The following is a 6,414-nucleotide window of genomic DNA, read 5'->3' as shown; positions in this document are numbered from 1 at the left end:
CAAAACATCCCAAAATTAAACACTACCCCTACAATCTATTTATAAAACCTATCTCAGAAACCTAAAATAAAATAAATATATGTAACACAAAAATAAATACGCACTCTGAACTCAAAAGCATAATAACACCAAACCTAAACAAAAATACTGAATCCTTTAAAAATAGAACTAAAAATTATAAATTAATCTATAGAAAATAATTGCTTACATGAAAAGTAACAGCTTCACACGTAATGCCTTGCAAGGCGATATAACATTTACTCCGAATGTAAAAACATTGAAGCAAATGACATGCCAGTTAAAATCTGTGATATGCAGGTGGCATGAGTTCAGAATATCTGTCTTTGCAGAACCCTTAGACTGTGCAGCACACAACTGTTTTCCGAATACCAGATCATACAGTTGCTATGATAACTAGAGGTTAAGATACTTGGTAATGAAATGTTTCTGCAATTTGCACATCACATGTTTAAACGCCAATAAAGCAAATGCTTCCTGCCAACTTTTGTAATACTAACATCTGCTGCGTACAGAGCAGAAGCAGCAGATGCACTTCACGCAGAACATTAATGAAAAAAAGCCAATTTTCTAAAAAAAACAAAAAAACTTGAATCTTAATATTTTGTGAATGCAAGATCACTTGTCATGTTCTCAATCTTTTCCGCCAAAGCGAATTTTCACCTTTTTTTGGCAAATATTTTCAATGGTCAGCAGATGAAATTGTGACTGATCAAAATGGTTTCCCTAGGCTTGACACGGTGGGGCAGATTTACAATACCTGGCGTATCCCTGCCTATCAGCAGGGATGCACCAGTTATTGTGCGTCACGGCAGACACCTCTTGCGCCACCATAGATGCGCCGCTTTTACAATGCGGCGCACCATGGGGCAAGAATAGACAGATGCGCGACGCATCTGCTGCCGTAAAGGTGACGCATTGCTGGAATGGCGTCGCAAGCGCGACGCAGCTCCAGCATGGCTCGGAGTGCCCCTATGCCTAACATGCTGCATCAATCCTTACGCCTACTTCAAGAAGGCGCAGGGTTTTAACGCAGCATGGCCGTAAAAGTGGCTGTGTGAAATCTTGTAGATCTCACTTAGCCACTTTTAGGAGGCGCTCCTGCGTTGGAACGCCCCCCCCCCTGCGCTGGAACACCCACATGTGGTGCAGGGCTTTACAACGTGACGCATCTCCCTAGATGCGTCACGTTCTAAATACCCCGCAGCATGGCGCTGGCTTTGCACCGCCGCGGCATCACAAAAGTGACGCAACGGCGTCGCAAATGTGGCATGCGGGGCTTGTAAATCTGCCCCGGTATTTCTTCACATAGGTCACACAAGTTTTTGCCATAAAGCCCTTTGCTGGAGGTGCCACAGATATATCACCAAACACAACAAGTGATGGACAGAATGTGGATCAATGTCACACACTCACCCCAGTCCAAGGATCTGGGCCTAAATCCATCGTTATTTTGCACTCCACACCACCCTGGGTTAGACAATGGCGATATGCAAATCAGCTCTGACCCTGAGCCTCATGGGAACAGTCCAGTCCGAACTACAAAAGCCATGTCCTTCCCAGAACGGAATCAAGCATCCGAGGACCGGACCGGTTTCGAGGTAACACCTCTCATCAGCCCGGCTAGCTTGCGTGTGCGACATTGATCCACATTCGGTCCATCACCTGTTGTTTTTACAGATATATCACCAACAGCCATGTTTTGCAGCTGGCTTGAAGCATCTGACAAATAAATTGTGTGGGGCAAACATAAAAATGGACCTCAGCAAGGATGCCTACATTCCATGAACAGGACCAGGTTACAATTAAACTATTAAGCTACAAAGCAAGCAAACAAATCAGACTAAGCAAAGGACGATAAAAATGATGAGAGTCTAATGGACAGACCCAAATAAAGAATACAGATACTTTATGTGACACCTCAGCCGTTAATGATGAAAATATTATAATTTCCCAAGTCATGTATGAGCGCAGGAAACAAAGCTCTGTTTATGAATGGTGTGGAATGGGCTTACACCTTTTTTACATTAAATCCGTTTTAAAAAATGACAATGTTTTGGTAAAATACGGTCACAATTTTACTGCATCAAGATTTACTGGGAGCAATTTTATTGCACTCAGATTTATCCCGAGCAGTAACATCATACTAGAACTTACCACCTCCTCAAGCAGGTGGTAATTTTTGTAAAGCAAAACCATGTAGAAGTTATAATGTTAAACAAGTATAACAGGTGGAAAAATACTTAAAATGACTAAAAAAAGTCATTTGAATGGGAACACAACACCAAAACCTCTCAGCGAGTATTTCCTCAAAAAGTAATAAAAATGCTTACCTTTATATTTAAAATGTATAACTACATTAATGCAAATGTACAATCCAGCATCTGCATTTCTTTATGCCAGTATTTAGATAATGTAAGGTACATTTATAAAAACTGACAGTAAATGAGCATCAGCCTTCAATGCACACCATTAACAAAAATTAAACAGTCCTGATTACATCCAATCATTAACGTCACATCAAAAAAAAACAAGCATTTACAATGCAACGGTTTCGCCTTGCATTGTAAATGCTTGTTATACGAAGATATGCAGGATCGACAAATAATGCAGATGATGCAATCCCCCCCCCCCCCATTGGCATCACAGGGCTTCAGCCCCCACTCAATCAACTCCCTCCCCCCTCGTGTGTGGCATCCTGGGCCCGCTCATAGCTGCACCCGAGCACTTCACAGGTCGTTAAAGACCTTGTGCATGTTAATGGGGCTTTGTTGTTGTTACGCCCCTTCTAAGAGCCCCTGCAGCTCGACTCTGCCGATTGCCGGCAGAAGGCATCTCATCCCGCGACACCTACGGCTGGGGCGCGACACAGTAATGTGTCGCGCCACACAGTTTGGAAAGCTGTGCTCTAGCATGAATACCAAATTAGCTTGCGCAACTGCCAATTCTAGCTTTACACTCCTAACAGCACTATTAAAATCCAGTGAGTTACACACCATCACTGCAGCTCTTCACCCAGAATTCAAAATTGAAGAGCGTTGTGGCCAGTCAAAGCTGCGTTCCACCTACGGAAAAGCCAAATTGGATAAGTTAAGACTCGAAAGTATTGGTATACACAGCTACATTCTCAATCACAAGTTATTTCCACCCGTTTCTGAGCAGTGTAGTTGGGCTCATAGCAAGAGCTGGAGACAAACATTCACTCTAAAGGGGAGTACCTGGTTTACCACATGGCAACAGTGTCAAAAGTTGAGAACCATTCCAAGAGTCAGTATGGTGGGCGAGACATTCTTTGTATATAAAGAAATACACAATATGCATGGTTGAAGCAGCCATGTTGACAAAGCAGATGTTTCCAAGCACCAATACCCTGAGCCATAGGTTATTCAAGAGTCCCTCCTGCAATGAAGTATATGCACAGGCTTATGTAGCCTCATCACGTATGCAACTGTGGAAGTGTATCCTGCATGGTTTGTCTCCTCAGTCATGGTCCGAGGACTGAGAAGTCGTAGGAATATACAGGATGCAGCTCAGCAACCCAAGAGCTGCGAACAAAGCTCGCTGTCCAACGGCGTGGAAAGGGACTGTACGTCATGGGCCAAGGGCCTACGCTCCCATATGCCACTAGGACAGAGCTGAGGGAGAGCAACCTCCCCCAGGTATCCCTGTTGGGTCACAAATGGCATGAAGCATTACATCCCACCAAAAAAAAAAATACCATTGCTAAAAATTAACATACTTTGAGATTCAACCTAACAAATTTGTATCCAAGTTCACTTGACTGACAGAACCCAAAGACTTGTTAATTCACTATGCAGCAACACTTCCGACACGAACTACATACAACCGCACTTGTAGACTATGCAGCACCGCACTTTAAGTAGATATCTAAATTACACCATGCAATCTTAACACTCATAAGCACAACAGATAGTAAGTTTAGTAGATTTAAGTAATTACTCTAGGACTTTGGGATCTGCCACTTACCCAGAAGCGTGAAGATTGTTAAGCTAAAGAAGAAAAGACAACTATTAGTACAGGCAAGATTCACAAACAAATATTTGCCCCCACCACCCTAACAGCAAAGGACTATATTACAACACATCAACCACATACTGCATTGTGTACCCTGTATGGTTTGTCTTCTCAGTCATGGTCCGAGGACTCTGAGAAGTCGTAGGAATATACAGGATGAAGCTCAACAACCCGAAAATTGCGAGCAAAACTTGTTCTCCAACAGCGTACGTCATGGGCCAAGGGCCTAGGCTCTCATATGCCCCTAGGACAGAGCACAGGGAGAGCAAACTCCCCCAGGTATCCCTGTTGGGTCACCATTACAATTACATGTTACAATCCAAATGAACTAATTACAGCCAGCAAGCCACAGCCAACCCAAACTTGTTGAAACTTCAGTGCATGTGTAGTTTTTCATAGGAAACGTTCTGATTCTGTACAAGTTAAGGATTTCCCCACAGTTGTACCACTATCTTTTTTTAAGTTACTAAAGCGCCTTTTTACTGCAGTTGTGCTATAGTCTATTACATTTTAACTCTTCTCCGGTTTAGCTCAAGTGAAGAGATTAATGACTCGGCACGATGTGCCTGATCTTAAGTACACATTCTGACCTAGCGAATGTATTATACCAGACCGGAGAGCCGTTATGATTCAGACGCAGTACTATGGCAAGCCTTTGTTTGATCATCACTAGGCCATCTAGCCCGTGCAATAAATATTTAGTATATGCTAGGGTCCTTTAATGAAACAGGTTTAAGCTGGTGGGAAACGGACAATCCAGGTACCTGGTGGAAACGAAACACCAACTACCAAAATATATGCCATACAAAAAAAAACACCCGCTTTTTTGTAGAATCCACTGCAGAATTTTTTTTTAACTCCTACAATAAGAGAACACAACTAATGTAAACTCCTTTTCTCATAAGTGGATCGCTAAAGCCAGCGGAAGTCATCCTTAGCTCAAAGAACCACTTATATGCGCAAGGATAAAAGCAGCAAAACATGTTCAAAGCACAACAGAAATGTGTTGGGAGAAGTGCCACTTACCAGATTAGGCTCAGACATAACACCTATGAAAAAGAAAATTTGATTTAAAAGACAAAATGAGGCAACACTACAGAAAGCTACGTGGCGAGTTAAATATATGAATTCTCCTATGCTCCCACACCCCACTAGGACGGAGCCACGAGAGCAACATCACAGGGTATCTCGGTTGGTTCACAGGGCACACAGAATGAAAGAAAAACACTCAAACTATAACATTCCATCTTAATCACCACGTTTACCTACAGCAATCAAGGACACAAACTTGACATGTTGACTTAGGGTGATATTTATATGATGTCAGAATGTTTGTGGCATCGAAGATTTGTACATGCTGAGCTGTTAGTTTTGCTTACACCTGCGTGTAGCCTCATGGATATTTTTATGGAGATATAGTATGGTCACCATGATTTGATGGCGATTCCCGTCAGTCATATGACAAGATTTGAGGTAGTGCGGAAGTAACATGGGGTGAGGGACAGGGAGAGCAATGGAGCGGGAGGTGCAGTCGTAGTGACACGACAGAAAAAAAAAAATATATATATATATATATATATATATATATATATATATATAGTGAGTCAGACAAAACCATAAACAAACAACACGCAAGACAACGTGTAACGGGCAGGCTCTGTGGGAGAGAACCAAACACCTTAAAAGGGACCACAGAAAAGCAAGATGGTACAAGGAGCACTACAAGAAACCAATGAAAAGTGATGGGTGTGCACAAAGCCCACAGGAGAAACAGCAGGTCTCAAATACAGCTCACTACCTAGGCTCGACACAAAGAAAACTAAAGGTTTCCACCATGTGGGACTCTGAACGCAAGTCATCACAGCAGAGAATTAAGCAAGCACTATAGTTTTAATCAATTAAACTGATCTCTGAACAGAATGTTGGCCACAAAGTAGTGATGAACTACAACTGTGTAGTCGTCGTGGAGCGTGGCCTTTACTATACCCCATCAAGAGTCTGCAAAGTTTAAGGAACGTTACAGAAATTAAGGCTTTTAGGGTAGGACCGAGGTGGTCTGATATTTACCTGCAATTGTGCTGTGAAGAAAGTCTCCCTCTAACGACCTGCGAGTTCTTCGGACATCGCAATGCTGTAAAAAAAAACAAAAAAAACCACAGAAATAAGATTAGTGGAAAGCCTTTACTCCACATTTATTTTGAGGGAGAAAATGTCCAAAGTTTGAGAATAAGCGTTCTGCTAAAGGGGAAGAAGCAACAGCAAATGGAAGTGCAGAGGGAAAAATGTGGCTTAAGTGAGGCTGCAGGGCTGCGAGACCTTATGAATTATTAACGCCCAACACAGTATTACTGATTGCACGTA

The 6,414-nt window shown here is 42.4% G+C and overlaps 1 non-coding gene and 1 pseudogene across 1 annotated transcript; both read right to left on the bottom strand.

Moving 5' to 3' along the window:
• Positions 1-3,472: 3,472 nt before the first annotated feature.
• LOC147673826 (small nucleolar RNA SNORA73 family) lies at positions 3,473-3,690 on the bottom strand. The gene has a single exon (XR_015302975.1). It is a non-coding gene; the product is annotated as a small nucleolar RNA SNORA73 family (small nucleolar RNA).
• A 448-nt stretch (positions 3,691-4,138) lies between these two features.
• On the bottom strand, positions 4,139-4,345 carry LOC147673825 (small nucleolar RNA SNORA73 family; annotated as a pseudogene).
• Between the last annotated feature and the right edge of the window lie 2,069 nt (positions 4,346-6,414).

This window comes from Lissotriton vulgaris, chromosome 12, assembly GCF_964263255.1.
Source record: "Lissotriton vulgaris chromosome 12, aLisVul1.2, whole genome shotgun sequence".
Classification (NCBI taxonomy): domain Eukaryota; kingdom Metazoa; phylum Chordata; class Amphibia; order Caudata; family Salamandridae; genus Lissotriton; species Lissotriton vulgaris.
The sequence above is the reverse complement of the archived record's forward strand: the minus strand, read 5'-3'. Positions and strand labels throughout refer to the sequence as shown.